General features: G+C 61.7%; 1 protein-coding gene across 3 annotated transcripts in view; it reads right to left on the bottom strand.

Annotated features, from left to right (window-relative positions):
* Positions 1-23,535, bottom strand: part of SHISAL1 (shisa like 1) — a 74,631-nt gene extending 51,096 nt beyond the window's left edge. For 2 of the 3 annotated variants that reach the window (XR_004819288.2, XM_025456906.3), the window contains exon 1: positions 22,818-22,972. The gene's annotated coding sequence lies outside the window, so the exon portion shown is untranslated. Of the gene's footprint in view, positions 1-22,817; positions 22,973-23,437 lie in introns of those variants that run through there. The other variant, XM_025456914.3, reaches the window with a different exon arrangement.

Genomic DNA, 23,535 nt, shown 5'->3' with positions numbered 1-23,535 from the left:
TTTGACCCCTCCGTCCTGGGTCTGGTGCCGATGCCGTGTTGTCCCCCCGCCCCGTGAAGCCCTCTGTCTCCCAGGGGAAGGTCTGCGAGCAGAGCAGACTGCAGAGACCTGCTGCCAGAGAACACGGTTCTGGAAGATGGTACCGGGAAGGGCACGAGAGCCCTCCGGCCGCCTGACTGTCCTGGGGTACCTGCTCTGGGCCCGGCCCCGGGCTGGGCTCCAGGGGTCAGGACGGCCAGCTCGTCCTCGCCCTCGGCAGCTCACAGCCTGGTCGGGGGGGGCACAGGGGTGCCAGCTGGGGCCTGAGGGGGTCCCTCTGCGTGGCAGCAGGCGGAGGAGAAAGCCACCTGGGAAACCCAGAGGCTCGGAACTTCCGAGAGGAGACAGGACCGGGCTCCATGGGCCGCTCAGGCCTCGCTCTCACCCGGAGCACGGGCGGCGGGGTGGCCAAGGGTGCCAGGGGCTGTTCCTCTGAAGCGTGAGCCAGGATACGATGGGGGTTGGCATGAGCGTGCGGTGGGGGGCCCGAGACGCCGTCATTCGGAGGTTGTGCCCGCTGGCCCTCCCATCCCTCCCGCAGGCCCCTCTCCGCACCCACCGGCCCACCGGCTCTAAGCCGCTTAATTGTTCTGAGCCTGGGCCTCCGCCCGGCCTCCCTCAGGGCCCTCCTAGGAGGATGAAGGAGATTAAAGCATTTCAAAGTGCTTAGCCAGGATTTGCACCGAGGAAACCCAAAGATCGACCCTGAAAAGCGCATGGTGGGGCGTGGGGAGGGACAGGTCCTCTGAGGTGACACCCTCCATGGGAGCAAGCCCAGGCCCGCAGGTCTCCTGACCCTCTGGCTCCTGTAGGGTGGAGTCCAGGGCACAAACCCTAGGGCCAGTGGGTTTGTTGAATGAATATAGGGTGTGTGTGTGTGTGCTGGGTGGGGGGATCCACCCTGCCTTGCACCCAGCACTCCCTCCTGCTGCTCCAGCCCCTACAAAGCCCTCCATCTATGGGGGCTGGGGGCTGTCCCTCATAGCCGGGTGTCCTCCTCTCACTCCTGAGTGCAAATCCCACACCGCCTTAGAGGCAGCTCCAGGAGGCCCGCCGTGATCCCATCCGCTGGAAGAAGCGGCACCTCACCTTCCATCTCTGCTTTCATTCCTGTGCTCATTCATTTATTCACTCGCCTGCTTTCCCAGTATCTTCTCATTAACCCCCACTCTGGAACAGGTTTGAGTGGGGTTCTGGGGGCGGGGACGCCCGTCAGCTCTACTTTATGGGCCTGGTCCTGTGCCCTCCTCTATGAGGCCATGAGAGCCAGCTGGGGGCCACGGGCACGGGGCTTGGGCTCCAGAGTCCCCCAGACTGGGTGTGACTCCCAGCCTGGCCCCCACCAGCCTCAGAGGCCTGTCCTGGCTCCTCCCAGAGGCCAGCATGCTGCAGGTGTGTGGGGCCAGGACACACTCCGGGGCTGCTCAGAGTCCACGGCCCGACCGTGCTCCCACTCCCACCCAGGGCTGCCTGGGCCTGAGTCAACAGTGGGGGGGGCGGGGGGGGTTCACGGAGGACAGAAGCCACAGCCCTGTTTGCTGGACAAAGGTCGGGGTACGGGGAGTCTGGCTGGGGCCTGCAGGCCTATGGGGGGGCCCTGCTCCCCAGGCGCTCAGGGCAGCTCAGGTGCCGGACCTGAAGGCCGAATCCACCGCGGAACAAAAGCCCACCTCGTGTCACATGGGAAGTTACGTAAAAATCCCATTTCTAATGAGACAGCAAAACTCAGAAGCCAGCTATGCCCCCCTGCCCCCGCTGGCAGGGTCAGAGTGGCTTCTGGAAAGTCGGTGCCTGGGGGCAGCCGTGTCCTAGGTCCATTCTCAGGGGTCACACGACTGAGAGCACCGACATTCACAAGGTGGAAGCCATCCCCTGGCGCTCGTGTGGGGTCCGCAGAGGGGCCACGGGCCCAGGGGCCACGGGTGCAGGTGGAAAGGGGACGTCACATGTCAGGTGTGGCCACCTGGGACCTCCATGGGTGACGCCTGCGGGACAGGGGAGACTCCCTTCCTCCCCGGGGCCTGAGTCCTGGACCCTGACTTTTCCCTGTGTCATCTCTGGGAACCCCATCACCCGGGGCAGGCAGGCCACCAAACCCCGTCTCGTAAAGAAGGAAACAGGCTCAAGGTCACCCGGCCCCTCAGCGACCAGGACGGGACAGGAGGCCAACCCCGCCGGGGTCCTGCTGTCTGCCTGGGCGCTGCAGGGTTTCGGGGCGTCGCCCCACCCCCCGCCCCTCCCCCTGAGGAAGCACATCTCCCACAGATGGATTAGATTTATCGTCCTGGGTTCTAGTTCTCTGAAAATTGGTAAAATTACCCCCACGAGGGTAGCTCGGGGCCGCCAATAAAACTCAAATAACTGGAAGAATGTTCTGGATGAGTAGGACTCCCCCAAGCTCTGATCGCATCCAGAATCACGGGTCCAGCACGCATCTCTGCGGTCCACCCCTCGGGTCAGCCGGGGACTGCTGTTCCCAGATTCGAGGATTATTTTTAAACACCGAATTTGGCGAGGCTGGAGAGGAGAGGAAGGAGGGCACGCGGAGAGAAAGAGCTGATGGATTATGCCCCACCGGGGACGACAGCAGATCTGCTCTCGTCAGCCCGGCCGGGCGAGGGAGGGACGCGGGGCAGGGCCTGGGTGCAGGCAGGAGGGGCTGCCGAGGACACCCCAGGCCGGGCACCCCTCGGGGGGCACCCCCTTCTGGGACCACCACACCCGGCCCCGGGCCTGGCCGAGCGCATCCTCCTGCCGGGACCCGGTCAAGGGCAGCATGGCCTGCAGGTTGGGTCCCGCAGCCTGGACCACACCGTCTGGGGCCGGGACTTGGCTGCACTTATGTCACCACACCCCGTGTGGCCTGGGACAAGTCTCCCCGGTCTCCTTGGACCTAGAATGGGAATAAAAATAGTATCTAATTCACAGGATCCTCGTGACTGTCCGTCCAATGAGGTGATGCATCAAAGTGCCTGGGACGGAGCTGGCAGGCAGTGGGTGCTGAGAGTGTCGGTGCTCAGTGTTCCTTGGGCTGCCTCTGCCCCAGCCCCCCGCCCCCCAGCACCTGCCCAGGTCCCCGTGGCCCCAGGGCCGGCTTTCTGACGTGCCCACTTTCTCAGGAGTCCCGGCAGCTCCGGGTTCAAGTCTATACCCTATCCTGAGGCCCCGCACGGTCTGGCCCCCACCCCGACTCCCTCCGCTCCTCCAGGGTCCGCCCTCTCCTCTGGGCGCCGGCACAGGCTGCCCCCCCACCCCGTGCCTGGGAGCCCCTTCCCCTGTCCCGCAGCTGGGCAGCTTCGACCCAACTTTCAAGGCTCAGCCCCTGGGTGGGCTCCCAAAGCTCCCTGCCCCTGCGCCTGCCCCGGGTTGTCTCAGGCTGTGTTGGATTCACCCACCCCCAGCATGGGCAGGAGCACGGCAGGGCACAAAGCTTTAGTGCAAACCGGGAGAAGAGACAATGAATGTGGCCCTGACCCCCTTTAGACCTGGCCACCCAAGCCCGGAATTTCCCGGCATTGGAAACCTACAAGGACGCCTGACTAGTGACAGGTGTGTCACCCAAACACATCCAGCCCCCCCCTCCCCTGCCGGGTGCATGAGGGCCCCACGGCAGGGCGAGGACAGGTCCTGCCCCAGCCTACTGGGTGCCGGGTGGCGGAGAGCAGAGCACGGGCGTCCAGTGGGGTCCTTCCCGGGTGCCCCCTTCCCCAACTCCTACATCCAAGTCAGACCAACCTACCAGGCCCAGCGCCAAGGCCACCTGGTCACCCTCCCACCCCACCGTCCGGGGAGTGGTTCGTCCTCTGGAGGTCCATTCAATGAATACCCAAATGGGCCGACCCCAGTGCAGGCGAGGGTGGGTGGGCGTTCAGACACAGGCAAGAGGGACACAGCCTGGCGGCCATGGGACTAGGGTCTGGGGGGGCGACTCATGAAGCACCCGATTCCATGACGAATTAGTCACAAAGCTTGGACAGTCTTCCCACTACTACTGGCAGTAACAGGACTGCTGCGAATAGTAATGAAACAAGGGTGGGGCGCTTCAGGGACTCGCAGACCGTCCTGCGGGCAGCAGGTGCCCAAGAGACAGGTGATGGGGAGGCGACAGCCCTTGGGGCCCCTCCCCGAGCTCATTCACCGCTCGCCACACCCCAGCCCTGAGGCTGTACCTCCCCCCCCACCCCGCCCCCAGGGAGCAGATGGAGGGTGAGGGCAGAGCCAGGATTCAAACCTCGTGCTCTGCCCCTGTGCCCTGTCTACACTGACAGATGAGCGCGTCCACACCCCAGGCAACACACACATGTGCACACACATCCACACACCGTACCCGTCCGCACCCATATGGAAGCACACGTGGTATCAGCAGTGATGTTTAATCTCCAGCGCATTCCCAAGAGGTACAGACCCGACCCTGAGCTCACGAACTTGAACTTTCGTTCAGGACGGCGCTCCCTTCGAGGTTATGAACTCTCACTCCGAAATGTGAAGTCTGGGAATAAACTCGCAGGGAGGCGGGACGCCTGCATGAAACAAGATCAAAGTGGAGGGAGCGGGGCGGAGAGAGGAGGGACGTGTTCCCTCCCTGTGCTGGCCGGGGCCAGGGGGCCGGAGCACACGCGTGGAGGACACACACAGGCCAGAGAGCAACAGGTGCGCTGAGCCCCGCGCCAGCCCCCTCCCCACAGCTCCTACCACCCCCTCACTGTGCTGGCCCCTGAGGTCCCGGGTTGCTCCCACCTCAAGGGCAGACCTGCAAGCCTGGGAGGGAGCCCCCTCCGGCCCCCCACTTCCTCTCCCTTGATCAGTCAAGCACCTCGGGGTCCCTGTGCACCACTGCTGTACCCCCAACCCATCCTCACCTGGAAGCCAGAGAGCTGGCTTTCAAAATGCGGGCCCCAGCGACCCAATCAAAACCCCCCAAAGGCACTGGCTGAAGAGCAGACTCTGGAGGGGTCCTGGCTCCTCCCTGGCCGGGAGGTCCCCCTCCAGCCTCACTGGCCATCTCTCCGCCCCTGGCACTTCCAGACAAATCCCCCAGGGCCTGTGGCCTCCAAGGCCTGACCCCTGCCGCTGCGCTCACTGCCCGTCCACCTTTCCCTCCCACGCAGAAGGCGGTTTCTAGTTGCATGCCTGGCGCAGGGGCTCTCTGAGCACATCTGTCTTCCATCGAGCTGTAGGCCGGACGAGGGCTGGGACCTGGGACCAGCGACATAACTTGCAGGGCCCGGTGCAAAATAAAAAATGCAGGTCTTTGTTTAAAAAAAAACAAGCTTGGGCCCTCCTGAGTGCCGGGCTCGGCGTGACTGCACAGGTCCCGTGCCACCAAAGCTGGCCCTGCTGAGACCATGCGGTCGCCGCGTGTCACCGTAAGCAGCACGGGGCCTGGCACACAGTGGGCACTTTCTAAACACTCGCTGGGCTGGGGGATGACTGTAGGCATCATTAGCTCTGCTTTGCAGATAAATAAACCATAACTTAGCCTAAGTGGTTTGCCCGGACCTGGAGGGGGCAGGGCCATGACCTGAACTCAGGTCTGTCTGCTGGCAAATGGGCTGGTGGTGGGTGCGGGGGTGACATCACCTAGCCTGGGATCTAAGCTCTGCCGCTCACTAGCTGAGTATTCTCGGCAGCTTACTTCCCTGGCCTCTGGTCCCTCATCTGTAAGGTGGGAACCAGGCCCCCACCTTGCTGGGCTACAAAGAGACAGAAAGAGCCAGAAAGGCTAGTGCCAGAGCATAATGCTAACGCTCCATGAGTGCCTCCTATCCACTGTTGCCAATGGTTTAAGGACCCCAGAGTTTCCTGGGTGCCCCTTAGCAAATGAAAGGGCGTTTGAACACTATGCCTCCAGGTGAATTCCTCTTCGTGCTGCGCCTATGCCTTTAGTTGGCGCTAAGATCTTTCCACCCCGCCTGCTGGCTAATTGCTTCCCTGCCTGGTGCAAGCTTCTGGGGCAGAGGGGACTTCTGTGCCTCTTATCCCCCCACCATGCTTTGCATACAGTAGGTGCTTGAGTAGACATTTGCTGCCCAAAAGGGTGGGAACCCCGTCCACACTCATTGGCCTGGGTGCCAGGCCCACCTCATTGCAAGGAGCAAGCTCTGGGAGGAAACAAGGTGCATCAGGCGTTGGCCTTTAGGGCAACACGCTCTCTCCTCCGGTAGAGACAGGGTCTCGACTTCAACTGTCACTGCCAGCGACCCTTGGGCACCAGCCTCGCCGTGGAAGCCACTCGCCTTAGCCGAGAAACCCCAAACCCCAACTCTGGGGCCGGGGAACCCCCCGGGCCCCCTGCAGTCACCCACATCAGGCGGGCATGATCACACCTGCTCCATGGGGCCGCTGCAGGGTCAGAGGGATTTCTGCACACTATAGTATGGGGTGTTGGAAAGAGCGTCCCAATCCCTGCTTCCAGAACACACTGCAGCCTCTCCTTGATAGGGCTCTCTGCCCTCTGTGACACTCTCCACCCGGCCAGCTGGGCTCTGGGTTCAAGTCTTCACCTCGCCTTGCTTCCCTGGACCCCTTCCTTGACCCCTTGCCCCGGGGCCAGTTCTGCACAACCAAGTCCTCCCTGCATGTCCCTTTCTCCAATGCTGGAGGTAGGCACTGCTGCTCGACCCACGTCACAGGTGAGGAGACCGAGGCGGGAAATCCCAGCCCCTGGAGGTTCTGTTCTCCCCCTCGGGTCACAGGGCAAGCGGCTCTCCCGCCTCAGCCTCGGTTTCCTCCCTCGTTAAAGGGAGAGCTTAGCTGAAGCCATCGAGGGACACTCTGCAACCTGACATCCCTCCGCCTCTGTCTGTTCCCTCGAATTATTTGGCCGCACCATGGAGATAAAACAACCCCTGGAAATCCCAGCGGCATTTTGTCTTCCCCACTGGAGAAACACAAAAATATCACATGAAGAATGAATCACTGGAAGTGTCAGGGCAGGAAGAGGAAAGACAGGCCCGCAGAACGCCTGTCGGAGGGTGGCCCCGATTTCTTTCCTGACACCCAGGCCTCCCACCGTGCGAGGGACCCTGGCCCTGGGAACCCTCCCCATGGGGGACGACAGGAGCCAAGCCTCAGTTTCCTATGTGTCAATGAGGCTCACACACCCGCCCTGCTGGGGTGCTGGGAGGGACCAGGGAGGCATGCCTGAATGTATTTGTTCACTCATTCCCTGCAAGGTGGGACACCGGGTGCTGGGCTGGGGACAGCGGACATCGCGGTGAGCTGAACAAACCCGCCCCACCCTCAGAAACCAGCCAGATACCCATTTGTGCGACCCAGGGCAGCGGAGCCAATGGGAGGGCCCTGACCTGGTCTGGGTTGGGGGCACCCCAGGGCAGCTGAGACCTGAGGTCGCTGGGCCTTACCCAGACCAGGAGAGGGTGGGCCTCGGGGATGGAGTGCGCCAGCATTGAGCACAGCTCGGGGAAAGGCCGAGAGGTGGAGCAGAGCCAGGGGAGGATGAGGCAGGTGCCCTGGGAGAAGGGGGAGGGGAGGCCGAGGTGGGGGAGGAGGCCCTGTTTACCTATCAGGACCGTGGTGGGCACTCCGGGCACAGAAGGGGTGCTGACGGGCTCACTCCTACGATTTATAAGGCCCACCATAAATGAGGGGTGCTACACTCTTGGGTGGGGAAGGGACTGAGAAACAGAGCAAAGGGCAAAAAGCAAGGGAAGTGGGGTGGGAGGGAGCCACTTGAGCACCTACTGTGTGCGAAGCCCTTCTGGGCATTCTTAGGGCTGCATTCAATGGGGGAGGGAGGGAGGGACCCCTGCTCACACAGGGGCCAGTGTGACCCGGCGGGGGGCCCGAGTCTGCCCACTCAGTCCTCCGTCTGGCCAGCTGGGTGTGCACACAGGCCATTCCGGGGAGCTGGGTGGACAGGCGGGAGGTTGAAAGCACTTCGAGCCGGGCCATAAAGGAGGCCAGCTCCCTCTCCCTCCACTCTATCCCCTGCCTGTCGGAGCTGGGCCGGAGATTAACCCCCTTCCTCACCCCCTAAAGAACGGGGGCTCTGCTTATCACGAAGTTCAGACTGGCCTGGGTTCTGGGTTCCCCTTCTCCAGCCACGGCCCCGGGGGGACAGTGGTCCCCAGGGTGACCATGGCATCACGGGGTAACCAGGGGCCGTGGGGAGGTGCCCTACCCGGCCTGGCGGGGTTGGGGTGGTATTTATTTAATCCTCGGGATTAGGAGACCCACCTGACCTAACCAGACACAGAAGCCCAATGCTGCCTCGTACCTGCCTGGGCGGCTCACCTGCCCCTGCGAGTTCAGTTTCTTCCCCGGGAGGCGGGTGCCCTGCCTCTCCCCTCTCCAGATCTGGGGGGACGTGGGAGATGAGGAGCATGCTGTACACAAGGTGCCCTTGATCATTCACAGTGACGCCAGGTGATTCAGGGATGGCAGGATGGGTGGGCTTTGTCTCAGGCGGGGAAATGACACCAAACGGATGTCGGTGACCGAACGCACCACAAACTGCCAGCCGTTCTGCAGACGTGGGGGGACGACAGACGACAAAGCCCTCACTAAGGGCCAGGTGCTCTGGGCCGTGCCCTTGACACCATGACCTTCCCTGATGGCGCTCCCCTCACCCAAGGGGGATGATGACACTCTGTGCCTCGCTCAGGTGTTGCTGACACTAATCGTAGGCCCCAGTGTGGAACCCGGATTCGAAACAGACCAAGCTAAGCAACTGTTGTACCGGGGTGTGTTCACCCTGGGGTGAGAGGTACCTGCGTCAAGGGTAGAGTATGTGCAGGGAAGAGCCAGCACTTATCAGCTCAGGACCTTGGACAATCAAGGGGCCTCTCAGACCGTCGCGTCTTCTTCTGTCTAATGGGGATGGTGTTCAGGGTAGGGCAAGACGTGTACAGAATGTTGTAAGAGGTGGCTAGACCAGGGTGCCGCGGTGTGGACCTGGCGCTCGACGCGAAAGCTGGCTAGGAATGCAGGATCTCACAATCTGTATCTACGTCGGCTTTTCAGGGGACTCTGACACAAGCTCAAGAATAAGGACCACTGGGCTAGTCAGAGGTCAGGAGACGTTTTCTAGAAAGGGCCAGACAGTCCCTATCATTGGCTTTCGAGCCACTAGGTCTTGTTGCCATGGCCCTGCCTTCGTAGCAAGAAAGCGGCCATACACGCTAAGCACGTGGGTGAGGCGGTGTTCCAAAAAACTTTATTAACAGAAACAGGCAGCCCAGCCTGTGAACCCCTGCACCGGAGCCTGGATGCCCACTGGGCAGTCCACGGACAGCATCCAGGGCACCTCCTGGGAGCTGGTTGGAAACACAGGCTCCCGGGCCGCCCCACCTGCCGAATCAGGGGCTGCGCCTTCTAATCGGTGCTGGCTCCTGCTACCCAGTGCCGCTAACCAGGCCCGGTGCCTGCTAACTGGTCCCGGCACCTGCTAACCGGTCCCAGGGCCTGCTAACCAGGGCCTGCTACTAGTCCTGGTCTCTGCTAACCAGTGCCTGCTAACCAGTCCCAGGGCCTGCTAACCAGGCCTGGTGCCTGCTACCTAGTGCCTGCTCACCAGTCCCAGGGCCTGCTAACCAGTGCCTGCTAACCAGTCCCAGGGCCTGCTAACCAGTGCCTGCTAACCAGTCCCAGGGCCTGCTAGTCAGTGCCTGCTAACCAGTCCTGGGGCCTGCTAACCGGTCCCAGGGCCTGCTAGTCAGTGCCTGCTAACCAGTCCTGGGGCCTGCTAACCGGTCCCAGGGCCTGCTAGTCAGTGCCTGCTAACCAGTCCCAGGGCCTGCTAACCAGTCCTGGTGCCTGCTACCTAGTGCCTGCTCACCAGTCCCAGGGCCTGCTAACCGGTGCCTCCTAACCAGTCCCAGGGCCTGCTAACCAGTGCCTGCTAACCAGTGCCTGCTAACCAGTCCCAGGGCCTGCTAGTCAGTGCCTGCTAACCAGTCCTGGGGCCTGCTAACCGGTCCCAGGGCCTGCTAGTCAGTGCCTACTAACCAGTCCTGGGGCCTGCTAGCCGGTCCTGGCGCCTGCAAGGTTGTGAAGCCCCGGCCACAGAGCGGTTGTCCAGGCAGGTTGTCCAGGCAGGTTGCCCAGGCAGCCACCAGGCCGGCCAGTCCCTTCGGGTCTGATGAGCGGGGGTGGGGAGGGGAGGGGGAAGGGCCAGTTATAACAAACCACAGCACCAACGCGGCTAATTGGCAGCAGCTGCTGTTGCAACCAGAGACTTGTCAGCTGTGATTAAGCGAAGTTGCCTTTAGGCCAATCAACTTCAAAATTATGCAAATAGGGCCATAAAGGAGAGCACAGGGACCATGCGTGAGAGCTGGCTCCCCTGCTGGACCTGGCACTCCTAACCCCCACCCCCACTGGCCTGCAGGGGCCACGTCCACACAAATCACCCCCGACCCACTCCCCTTCTGGGGGTTAACAAGCCTCCCGCCCACACTCCCCATAATTGGCACCAAAGCTGCTGAGCGGGAGGTGAGCCAACAGCTGCCAAAAGCCAAGCTGGGCCCTGATGCCCCTCTCCAAAGCATCTGCTGCCACCCAGGTTAGCTGTCCTGGGTCCCTAGTCCACTCTGGCCCCCAGTGAGCCGAGCCTGGCCTCACCTGGGACCCTCCACACCCAAGAGGGCTCCCTGGTGGCAACGGCCAGGCAGCCGGGGGAAACAGGACGCTTCCAGAGGTGCCAGGAAGCAGCTCCTGACCACCTTCCCTGAGCGCTTACGAACCTTTGCTCACCCCTGCAGCCCTCCTCCTGCTCATCTCCGCTCCTGGGGCCCCTGGCACCCCAAGCTGAACTCCTCGACCGGGCCCTGCCCTGGGGCCCCCACCCTGGGCTTTGCTGCCCCCTCCCATGGCTGAGCGAGTGGTCAGCCACGAGACTGGTGTGAGAGTTGGCGGTTCCAGGAAAGAGAGGAGACCCTCGCTTTGGACACACTCCCCCAGGCCTCACCCTGTCCAGAGGAACGGCAGTACCACGTGGTCTCAGGGGATCTGGAGGGAAGCCAGCTCTCCGGCCTAAGGCCTCCATGTCCAGGCACCATCAGGTGTCTGGTCAGGAGCCGCCTCTGGTGCTCTTCCCTTCCTGTCTGCCTCCCTGCTCTTCCCAGCCTGGGGGCTCCTCCCCAGCACAGCCAGGACCAGCCCTCACTTCCTCCCCAAACCCAAACCAGAGAGCCATTCTTCTGAGTTTGCACTCCAGAAACAAAAGAATCCCTAAGAAGCTTGTCTCCACCAAGCGGCTGGAGCCCTCGGACCCCCCCCAGGTGGGCTCTCTGGTCATCTTGGCGCCAGAAATGCTTGAGAGGGAGCAGGGGGTGAGGGGTGGAGCACAGGCCCCTGCCGGCGGGAGGGCCCGACCATCAGGCCTACATTAGGCCATGAGGCCTAAACCCCCACCCCACCCCCCAACCCGGAGGTCCATCCTGGTCCAACAACCATCAGGCCTACGTCAGGCCATGAGGCCTACACCCCCCCACACACCCCAACCCCGAGATCCATCCCGGTCTACTGGGTGGCAGGGCCTGGCCCTGGGAGGGCCTCTGTGGGCCCAAAGGACCATCCCAGCCCACCACAGCAGGCTTCCTGCTTTTCAAAACTGAACATCGCTCATAACGGGGAGAAAATTGCTCAATTTCACAGCATAGGTTGACATCTAGGTAAACAGTATAACGGAGGTCTAATTAGTGCGCTGCTTTGGGGAGTGTGGGCTCAGAAATTTCTGGGGAATGGAGAGGTAACATCAAAAAGCATTTATGAAAGAGCTCTGTCAGCAGGAAACCCCGTCGGAACTGGGGTGGGGAGGGTGGAAGTCCAGGAGGAGGCGGGTGCGAGGGGGCCGAGGCTGGCAGAGGGCAGGCGCAGGGAGGATGGGGAGCAGGCCAGCCAGGGGGAGGGCACACGGTTGTCCTATGACTCCGGACACACGACCTAGCCTGTCTGGGCCTCCGTCCTGCCCGCGAAGTGGGGTGCGCATCCCAGCCTCACAGGAGAGACCTGGGGGATTAAAGGAGGGGGTACCTGTCAACCCAGGACGAAGCTGGGGGGGCAGTCAGCGGGTGGTCAATAAACAGGGCTTCTTCCCTTCTCGGCCCTTCCTTCACTGGGGCTCGGGATTGGCTTCTAGCCACTCCATGTTCTCTTAGGTGAGCTGCATGTGACCCCGAGAAGTGTTCCAGCGGGAGGCTATTAGCCTCAGATACGGACACGGAGGCTCAGAGAGGCTGTCACTGGAGGGGGGGTACATAGCTCACATGAAGCCCACCTGGGACTGGCACCAGGATTTCCAGATTCTCAGCACAGGGCTCCCTCCAACAATGCCACGTTGGCCACACCTGGTTAGCTCCCCGGGGCATGGCTAAGGGTGGGCGCCGAGACATCCTGGGGCTCACGGGGCTCTGTGCCATGCATTTCACCCCCCTGCACCCTCCCCCCCCCCACCGTCCTTCCTTGGACGAGAGCCCGCAGCTCCAGGCTCTGGAAGCAGAACCCAAACAAGACTCAGAGTGCATACAAGACCTGGCCCTCTGTACAGTGGAGACAGGAGAGAGAGAGAGACTGTTTCCTGAGCACCTACTACGTGTCCAGCCCTGGGATGGGCATTTGATGAATATTTTTCTCCTTTAGTTCTCACATAGGGTGGGAGGGAGTGTGGCTACTGCTCCCAGTTTGCAGACAAGAAAAGTAAGACTCTGAGAGGTTGTCACCAGGCCAAGGCCCCAGTGCTGCTGAGCTACTGGCCCCAAGCCGACCGGTTTCCCAGTCGAGGTTCCTTCTGGGCCTCTGGCTCTTGGCCTTGGGCAATCGGTAGGAAGTGGTGGTGGGAGGGACCTGCCACGCTCCTGAAGCGAAACCACAGGGAATTCCCCCCTTCTCCCAAGGCCTGGGGGAAAGCAGAGGAGAGACCATTTTTGGAATAAGCTGGTCCCATTTCCCACCCAGCCGGCCCTCCGCCCACACTCAGGACTTCCCGGCAGACGTGGCCCCTGACTGAACTCCCTCCGTCCCCAGAAGTCAGCTCCCCACAGCCCCCGGGGGCCCATCCTCCTGGGCCCAGTCACCCTGGGAAGCTGGGGAGGAGGAATCTGCACTCCTGCCCCTCCCCTCTACGCTAGTCTGGCCTCACACTCCACAAGCTTATTTTAAAACAATCGGCATTTGGCTCAAGCTGTGAAAACGAAATCTGCATTTGGTTGTGTCAGGACGAGTGGGATAGGCCATGCCTGGGAAAGGAGGGGGTCTTTGGTGGGAGCACCCCCTCCCCAGCCCAGGGCCTCAGACCTAGCTCCCGGTAGGGGTGGAGTGTGGGTGGGGGACATCCAGGCGTTGGGATGACAGGTCCGGTTCTGATGCCACCACCACCACTATCTGACACAGGGGACTGCAAGCAGGTCCCCTCATCCGAACCCGCGGTTTTGTTCTCGCTTCTCTCCCTCCCATCCACTATTCAGCCTGGAAATTTTCACTGAGCACCTATTAGGTGCCACCCCTGACTCTCAGCCCTCCAGGACTCAGGAATTAGACCCGGGCAGATGCCTGTCCTTGGCACCCAGAGCAGAGGCCTCGGTCCGGCGCAGGCAGGGGGGCCCCATCCACGCGTCCCCACCCGCTGTCTGCACAGGACGGACCCAGCCGGGCTGTGCATCTTGGCGATGTCCACGCCTGCGGCCCCGGCGGAGGCTGGAGCCGGGGCTGATGCCCCCCTGAGACCCTGCCCTGGCTGCCCAGCCCTGCCCCGGAGGAGATGGGGGAGGAGGAGGCAGCGAGTGGGGGGATTGGGGGGTTCCCGTGGTGGAGGGGCAGCGAGGAGGTAAGAGGCCTCGGCCATGGCCTTGGACAGTCCACAAATAAACTGCTCATCCCTCTTCCTAACTGAAAGAGAGAGAAAATAGCTTTCACACTATATTTTCTGATTTTTTTTCCCACTTCACTGCTTCTAAATCGATCCAGAACAGATTGTCCAATTGTTTGAATTTCAGGAGAAAAGTCTCCTAATCTTTCCCTCACCCTGCCCAGGAATCTGCCAGGAGGCCCTCGCCCCCTGCCCCGGGTGACCGGGCTGGGACGTCCCACCTGCAGGCCTGTGGGGCCGCGGGAGACAGCCTGGGGCTCACCCTGGCTGGGGGTCTGTGCTCCCAGGTTGAGCTCAGGTCCAGGACCCCCTGGAGATATCCTGTCCCTGGAAGAGAAGGCTTTGCTTGCCCAGGAAGAACTGACCTGGGCTGGGGGAGGGGGTGTTCCAGGCAAGGGGGCCACAGGGGAGCCTGGAGGCCTGGACGGAGCTGGAGGCTGCAACCTGCCTTCCTCAGCAAAGTACGCCGGGTGCTGAGCTGAGCCGCAACGCAAGCAACTGTAAAGGGCCGTCATGATCTCTGGTGACCACGGCAAAGGACAAACACTCCTTAACATTATCCCTATGACCACAGCAGGGGACAAATGCTCCTTAACTTGCAGAGACCTTGGAGGTCAGCCCACCACGAATGCTACAGCCTCACCTGCTCTGCTTCCACCAACACCCGGGACGGCCCAGCCCATGTGCCCAAAGTTTTCCAACTCCCTTTCTGCGCCCCATGTGCATCGTCCCTTCTGACTCGATGCCCCTCCAGCCCTCGCTCATTGACCTGGTCATCTCATACTCCACCTCCTGGGGTGCCACCTCCTCTGGGAAGGCCTCCTTGCTGCTCCGACCCCTTTTTCCATGCAAAACTGCTCCTCCAACCTCTGTCATCACCCACATTGGCTCGGTCCCTTACCGAGCGGGGCTCAGACCCCGGGCAGGATAGGCGACTGTGCCCAATCTTCCTGCAGACCACAAGCCACATGCACCCAAGCAGATGGTTTGCACACCCCTATCTGACACCTGACTCCTTTGAGGAGGTCACGGGTGGCTGCAGAAAGCAGGTGCTAGATATCAAAGACCCCACTGCCCTCATCTCTGGGCCCAGATGATGCTGGGGCAACCCCAGAACAAGCCCACCCAGACCCCACCCCTTCCCCAGGGTCTCACTCCCCTGCATCTCTCTCCTCCAAAGAGAATGAGCTCCATGATGGTGACAGATGAGTGCAACGTGTCAGGGGCTAGCTTCTGGAACACTCTGCCCGGCCCCTCGAGGCCCTGCTGTGGACCCCATCTCACAGAGGAGGATACTGAGACAGAGGGGAGGCAGCTTGGCAAGGCCACACACTGCTGAGGGGGTGCCCAGGACTGTGGCCCCCACGCCCGCACCCCTCCTGACTGCTGTGCATAGCCAGCCTCGCACTGCGGGGGAGAGTCCACACTGCCAGATCCGAGTCCTGGCTTTGCTACTTAGCAGCTGTGTGCTCGCAGGGAAGTCACTTCTTGGGTGGGAGTGGTAACCTGTCCTTGCTCACAGAATGTTCCGGGGATGAAACCGGGTGGGGTCTAGAGGGCACCCAGCGCAGGGGCTGGGGGGCGACTCATGGGTCTCCCCAGCAGGTCGGGGCTCCCGCCGGCCTGGGATCCGGTGCTCCGGCGCCCAGGGTCGGCAGGCCTAATTCTGCCCTGGGTTGGCGGCGCTCTGGTCCTGCCCCTTCCCTGACCCCGTGTTTTGGGCCCCGTCTGGAAGAACTCAGATGGCTCGCAAGCTGGTGTTCCGAAATCTCTGCCTGCAGCGTGCCACCCCTGCTCCAAAGCCTCCCGTGCAACCTGTCCCCCACCGTATGGAGTCCAAACACCTCCTCCGACTTCCAGCGTAGCTTCACAGATTACAAACTACGCTCAAACACGTTATCTCTGCGCATCACCATCCCCCCAAAGGCAGGCAGCACTCGGCCCTACTGTGGAGGAGCGAGTGGAGGTTCAGAGCTGCCCTGGGACTCTCCTGTGCAAAGGCCTGAACTCAGCTCTGTCCAGCTCACAAACTGTCAGGGGCACCAGGTGGCCTGGGCCCCCCTGCCCGGTGCCCTGGAGCAGGGGACAAGAGACATTTGTGCAGAGAAGAGAGATGCCTATAAAACTCATCCCACCTCATTGCTCAAGGCCCTCAAAGGGAAGCCCCTCCCCAGCTGCCCTGATCCTAGGCTTGTGACGTGTCCTCACGGCTGTCCTCCTCCCTCCCTTCATGTTTCCCTTCACTCATCCATCCATCCATCCATCCATCCATCGGCCCGCCCATCTGTCCATCCTGTCCAGGCACACCTGAATGAGGCCCGGGTCACAGCGCTAAATCAGGAGTGACGTGGTCTCCACCCTTGGAGGACAGAGAGAAGCACCACTGCAACCGTGCCTCCTGGGTGTCTCTGTCAGTAAGTGGAACGGTGGTGGTAATGACAGTAACGTTTACTGAGCACTTAACTACGCGTCAGCCTCTGCACCAAGCACGGTCCTTGGATTTACTCAGTTCTTGAGAGAACCCTGTGAGGTAAGTGCTATCCCCATCTTCAGAGGAGGACACTGAGGCTCAGAGAGGTCACGTAACTTGCCCAAGGTCATCGCACAGCCAGCAGGGAGGGACACTGGGATTGGAGCCCTGATGGTCCCTCCAGAGTTCTGGGATAAGGAATCACGGACATCACTGTGATGGACCCGGGAACCCGGACATTATGATTCTTACCTGTAACCCTCAAAGCCACCCTTGTAACTTATTATTCTTATTATCAACATTATCACCCTGATTTTTGCAAATGAGGACACTGAGGTTTGGAGTGAAACAAGCGGCCTGATGCTGGAGCTGGGGTGTGAGCCCAGGAGGATGAGCTGGAGCTGGCCCCGGGCCACCCTACGCTGCCCCCACCCCCCCTGGGCGGGCCGGGCACCACCAGGTCTGGTGGCTCCCTGGACTCATTTTGTCATTCAGTCAACAATCACTGCCATGGAGTCCCCTGCGCCAGAGGTTCAGGGACGGGCGGGTGCGGCTGCTGCAGGAAGGGCCGGAGCAGTATGAGCAGTGCAACACGGACAGTCCTGCTCCCCGTTACAAAGTGAGAACACAGATTGCTCACGTGTCTGTGGATGCACGCTACGTGCTCATGAAGCACCTCTGCAAATCTTATCTGGTTCCCACAATAACCCCTTTTTGCAGATGAGGAAACAGAGGCCAGGGTGGCAGATGGAGCCCCAGCACCCGCTTTCCAGCCATCTGGGCCAGGAGCCTCCCTCCAGCCCCGCCGTTGCCCTGACGATGGGCCTCAGCTCAGAGGCTCAGCTCATTCCCCAAAGGCCCCGGGATCCCAGGGATCAGATTCCAGGCAGTCATACCCTAGATGATGCCACATTCCCCACCTGCTCCCAGAACTAGAAACGCTGCAACAGCAGAGGCCGCAGAAACCAGCCCCTGGGGGCATGCTGGACCCTCGAGGCCGGGCCTCTGGGGCTCAGTGACTACACCTGGCTTCCTGCAAACGGGCAGAGAGGCTGTCTGCCCCCATTTTCTGGATGTAGGGACTGAGGTTCGGTGCTGGCAGCCTCTAGCACAGGCATCCCAGGCCCCACGTCCTGAAGCCCAGCCTCTGCTCCAGGCGGAGGAGGAATAGGGCTCAGGGGGAAGGAGGAAGGGGACTCTCTAGACCTTGGTATTAATGTCTGTGGTTCTATGATTTCATGTTTAGGATTTCCATTTTTGGTGGCTTAGACTTATTCCCCTACCCCACAGAGCCCACGGGACCCACCCAAAACCTTGAGCTCCAGAGCCCTCTCTGGTTGTGACTCCAAGCACCTGCTTCCTCTCTGGGCTCCATTCTCCTTAGGGAGCGGGAGACTCAGAGGTTGGCCTTGGGGTTTCCCAAGGGTGCCGGAAGGTAATGCATACGAAGGGGCAATCTGCCAATGTGAAAATTGGAAGATGCCACTGGGAGCCCAAGGCTGTGAGAGACTCGCATCGGGCTGTTCCTCTTTCTGAAATGCCCTCTACCCACTTCTGGGCCAGGCACGCTCCTACAAACCCTTTAAGACCCAAGCCAAAAGCTACCTCCTCCAGGAAGCCCTCCTTGCCCGCTCAGGCAGGGCGGGACCTCGCAGATGCCTGTTTTATTCTGTGCTGCCCCCCAACAAACACACTCCTGAACCCACCCACCGGGGCCCGTTTTCATGGTCTCTGGTCCCTGGGGCCTGGCACCGTGTCCGGGGGGGCACAGAGGGTAGGTGCTCCGGGAACGCGGAATGGATGCAGCTAAACTCATTTGCTGTGTGTCTACAAATCCAGCTGCACGCGGAAGATTCTCCCCGAAAAGAAAAGGAGCCCGAAGTGAAAGCAAATCACCCTCGTTTCCGTAACTAGCTCGGGGAGCCGCGGAGGAAATTCTCACGCTGGATAATGGAAGGAATTTGCCTTTATTTTTAATTTGTGCCCGTATCCGAGAAAGCGGCACTTTATTCGGAGCCCATCGGGCACCGAGGAGCCTCGAATCTGGCGCAGGAGGCAAACTTTACCCGTGCAGATCCCGCGGCGGTGGCCGAGCCATCTCTGCCCTCCGCCGGGCACTTCCCTGACGCCTGCCAGCCAGGAATAATCAGATTATGTAGCTGGGTTTGAAAAGATCACGGTTTGTCTCATTTTCCAGGGAAGTGTGAACAAAAAAAAAAAAAAAAAAAAATTCCCTCCCAGGGCTCTGTTAAGAGCTTCCAGAACTTAATTCAGTGTTAAATGGGTGTAATTTGGGAAACTCATGCATTATTTCTTAATTTCTCGAGGCGAGTCTGCACGCATCTGCCGAGGTACGCGTGCGTGGGGACAGATGGGCGGTGATGGGAGCGCGCCCCAGCGGGGGGCGGGGAGGGGGCAGGCTGGCAACCTGCAAAGCAAAGGCTCCATTCAGGGCCCAGGTCCGGAAATCCGGGATGGGAGGCATTTGCATTTCCTCTGGCTCCTGCTTTTCTGCTCCAGTGGCCATGGGTCCCGGTGGGGCTGGGGGGTGGGGTGTCTGGAGCCTTTTTTCTAAAGGGAGTAAAAATGCCGCCTGCCGATCCCCCATCCCAGGCAGCCTGGGGGCGGGGGGGGGGGGGGGGCTCCGAAAAACACCTACCAAGTCTGCATCATGTTCTGAACATCCCTGGCCTTCAAGGACGCCCGTTCACTGGGACCATGAGCTCTGGACTCAGTGTCCCCGTCTGTAACCGGGTACGCGGGCACGTTGCCAGCTCCCTCTCGGGACCCACAGCAGCAGCTCCTCGGGCTGCCCCTCTATTTAGTGTGGCACATGGGCCCCAGATGTGCTGGGGTCCCCGTCTTTGTCTGATTCCCCCAACTTTAGGCTATGGAGAATGGGGGCTCCCATACCCAAGACCCTACCAGTCCGTCCCCCCGCCGACAACCTTCGCGTCCTGCAACCTTCCCGTCCTGCATCGGGAAGACAGAGACTCAGAGGGCGAGTGACAGGCCAGGGAGTGGCAAAGTCAGGAGGCCCAGAGAAGGCTTTCCAGAACATTTCCAACCTGATCACAGTCAAGGGGAAGAGGACGGAGGGGCCTGTCACAAGTGGGCCTAGCTGACACTTGGGGTGTATGTTAATAGGGTCAGGGGTGCCAAAGCAGCCATGGTCCCAGAGAATTATCTATTTCAGTCGCCACACAAACTGAACCCTGGTCATCACTAGGCAGGGACTCCATGGGGACAGGACTGAGGGGCCTTGGGATCTTCTCTATGTTCCTGGTGGGGGTGGGGGTGGGTATCACACACAGAGAAGGGGTCAAGGAATGTGCGAGCTGGAGGAAGGAAGTCAGGAGGGAAAAAAAGAGAGGGATGGAGAGAGGAGGAGATGGGATTTCCTTCCTGCCTGGCTTTGTGCAGTGAGACCAAAACCAATAGAGTAGGGGGGCACCTGCGGTCCCCGGGAGGGTGTGGCCCAGGCCTCTGGTCACCCTCCTTGCTTTTGCTAGCTCCAGGTGTTCAGGACTCCACCCTACAGAAGAGTGTTTAGAACACAAGGCCCTCCTGTTCTTCGAAGTTGACTATTATTTCAGTAACTTCTAGAAAGAGCAGCTGGGCTGGGAAAAAGCCACTTTTTGCAGGGAGCTGGGGATGGGGCTCTCAGTTCACCCTAGGATCAACGTGAATCTGTGGTGTGACTCAGCTGGGGAGAAGCAAACCAACAGGGGCCGAGTGAATAGAGGGAGCATGTCCCTGAGACAGGAGGTGACGGCTGCCATCTGAGCATAGGATGGGGCCACGCTCCGGCTCGGTCCAGAGCAGAGTAAACAGAACGATGTCTCGGAAATGAGACTCCAGAGGCCCTGACTGGCAGCGGCTCGAAGGACTGCTGTGGGGCCTGGGCCGGGCTCCGGGAGGAGTAGTGGAGCCATTGTGAGCAGGATCCCAGCTGGGTTATTCTGGACCCTTCCGAGGTTTTGTCTGCAGTCACATCCGTAGTGACCAGTCTACACAGATGGCGTGAGGATCAAAGGGGGCGCTGGGGCTCGGAGCCCGCTCAGCGCAACGCCTGGCACGTAGTAGGCCTTCTGCTCCCGCTACAGGTGCCGGCCCACTGCCGCGGAGGTGCCACCCTGCGCACGTGTCAGCAAAGTCGTGTGTTACACGCAGACAGCAGAAGCGGCCCGATCTGGTGTCCACTTGCCTCCCTCCCTCCCTCCCTTGGAAGCCCCTGGCCCTGGGCACTCCTCTCCGCAGTGTGGCCGGAAGCGGGAGGGCCACTGTCCTAGAGGGCTGGAAACCAGACCCATCTTGTCCTCCCAAACTACCCTTCCCTCTAACCATCCCAACCCTGGGCTCCCCCCCGCCGCCCCCACCCGGGAACCGCACAAGTGTCCCAGCTCCAAACCTACCCACCCTCCCCTCCTCGCTGCCCCACCCCTGCCTCTGAACCCTCCCGCACGCCGGGGGCAGGGGGGGGGCGTCCAGCTCCCTGGCGCCTGGCCCACATGGCTGCACCATCTGCCGCCTGTCTCCCTCGTCCTGCAGCCCTCCCTGCCCCCCAATCTGCATCATCACCCACCGAGGGTCTCTGCCCAGAACACCTTCTGCTCCTCCCTTCTGGCTGATTCAGGCCTGCCTTCTGGACCAGGCTCCCCTGGCAGCCCTCCTGCCCCGGGTCTCTAGGGCAGGTGCTCCCCACCTGCGCCCCCACCGCCTGGGCTGCCCCCAGGCGGGGCCCTAACCCCTTAGCTCGTCAGGGGCTGTGTCCTCAAGAGCTGCCAAGGGCAGAGCTGATGCCCTTCGGCAGCAGCCACGGGGGCTCGCTGGGCGGTCTGCGTGAAGCAATGAGTGGATGGACGATGGGAGGACCCGGGAGTGGCTCTCCGCGTCTGGGGGGGCGCAGGCCTCCCTCCCCCTCTTTTCTCACCTGTCAAAGTCTGAGCAGCACTGGCCCTGCCCCCACCCCTCCCATCCATCGGATAGGCTTCAGGCTGGGTGGCCCGGGATTGGGGGTGGGACACATACTCACCCTCACACAAATACATGGACACACACACCACAGATGATCACACTCACACATTCATGCCACAACGTCTGCACACACACCACGGCTGCTACAAACTTTCACAGCACACACTCTCACACGTTCACATTCTCGCACACATTTACACACTCTCTCTCACACACATACACCCGCAGCTCCAAGCCAAACGGCTTCTCCTCACCTCCCCGACAGTCCCGTTGCTCCCAGATGCCTGAGACAGAGCCAGGAACTCAGCGTGACAGTGACATTAAAGAAATTGGCAAACCCCCTACCCGGGGCTTTCACCTTGAGCCCCGCCCCACATGCGCGCAGGAGCCACCCGGCCAACGGAGAACTTTCTGGCCACCTCCCGCTCCAAAGCTCAACCGCAGGTCAGGCCGGGCGTGGCAAACGGCCTCCCTGGAGAGATGGATTGATTGCTCGCAGGAAGGTGTCCTACCCTGAGCAGTGACAGATTCAGGGGCTGGGGGGAGGGGATCCCGCAATTCTGGACAACCCTGATCAGCATGGGGCTTGTCCTGAGCTGGCACCAGGGACCCAGGGTTTATTCTCATTCTGGTTCAAAAGCCATTTCCAACCATATCCCGAAGACTGCCTGTCGGTGCAATGTTCCACTGGGCCACACGCTTCCTGGTCACGGTCAGACCAACTGACAGGTGAAGAAACAAGGGATGATGGAGGGGAACCCTCCCCCCCAAGTCTGGCTCCAAATGGGGCCTAGCTTGCTGGCTCAACAGCATTTCAATCACAGCTCAGCGGGAGGTTCACAAGACACCAGTGACTAAAGCCATCTTAGCTACAGGGGGGGGTCAAGGCCCTCATTCTATAGACGAGGGGACTGAAGCCCAGAGAAGGACAGGAAGCCACCTGGGGTCACACAGCCAACAGCACACCATCAGAACAGACAGGGCCTTCTCAGTGCAACCTTCAGAGGTGGCAAAGGCTCCCGTGCCACTCTACAGATGGGGAAACAGGCTCTGAGGGGTCAAGCACCCCCCCCCAAGGTCACCCTAGCCAGGGAAGAGCAGGGCTCCAGGCCACCTGCTATGATTGCCCGTGCAAGGCACTTTCTGCTCCTCCCATCCAGGTCTGGGGTTCCTGGGGCAGGAGCAGTCACTAAGCGCAGGGATCAGAGAGGCCCAGAGAGGCAGGGGAGACGCACAGAGGTACACAGACAGACTCCCACGGCAGATTATGTAACTCCCCGTCCCTGGCCCCACCGGCCCCACCGCCCCGGGGCGCGGCCTCCCCCCCTCCCCCAGGGCACAGCCACCCAGCGGGCCTGGCCCACCCGCCCGCACAGGCTCTTTCTCCAAAGAGAGGACAGCTGGAGGCGCCAGGACGCGCTGGCATTTCCTCCTCCATTCTTCTTCCTCCGGCTAACAAATACTAATACTAATAATGATAATAATAATTAGAATAAATATAACCTGAAGAGGCTTGGGGTCCCGTTGCCACGGCAACCGCTGGCGCTAATGAGCTTCGGAGGCCGCCGCCGGCCGCCCGGCCCCAGGCGCGGGATCAATACTGACTCGGGCCCCGGGAGCGGCGGCGGCTCCAGCGGGGCCACGCGGCCGGCGGGGGGCCAGGGGCGCGCTCCTGGAGAGGTCCTCCCGGTGGCCCGCGCCGCCCCGCGGGGTCCCGGAACCGGCCGGGTGCCCGCCTGCCTCCGGAACTCCGTCCGGCGCGCTCGGGGCTCCCGGCTCTGCGCTCCGGGACGCGGTGCCCAGCGCGGGCGCGCGTTCTGGCCCCAACTGCCGCGACCCGCACGACGCGCTCCGGACCGCTCCCTCCTCCCCGGGGTTCGGCGACCCCGACCTCGAGGGGCCCGGGCGCCGGCGACCCCCCACGGCTCCCGCCCCCGACTCTCCGCCCCGCGGCCCCGGCCCCGCTCCGAGGCCCGCCGGACCCCCCCGGCACCGAACGCGCCTCTCCCGGCGCGCCCAGCGCTCCCGGCCCGCGCGCCCGCACCCCTGCCCCGCGGGCCCCCGCCGGCCCCTCCCCCGCCGGGACCCGGCCCGCCCGCCCGCCCGCCCGGGGCGCCGCTCACCTCGTGCCCGCCGCGCGCTCGCTCCTCGCTCCGCCGCCGGGAGCCGGCGCCCGCGGGGTGAGCCGCCTGCCGGGGCGCGGGGCCGCCCACGCCCCCGG

The sequence above is a fragment of the Canis lupus genome, chromosome 10 (assembly GCF_003254725.2).
Source record: "Canis lupus dingo isolate Sandy chromosome 10, ASM325472v2, whole genome shotgun sequence".
NCBI classification, from domain to species: domain Eukaryota; kingdom Metazoa; phylum Chordata; class Mammalia; order Carnivora; family Canidae; genus Canis; species Canis lupus.
Note: the sequence above shows the minus strand (reverse complement) of the source record. Positions and strands in the feature narration are given on the sequence as shown.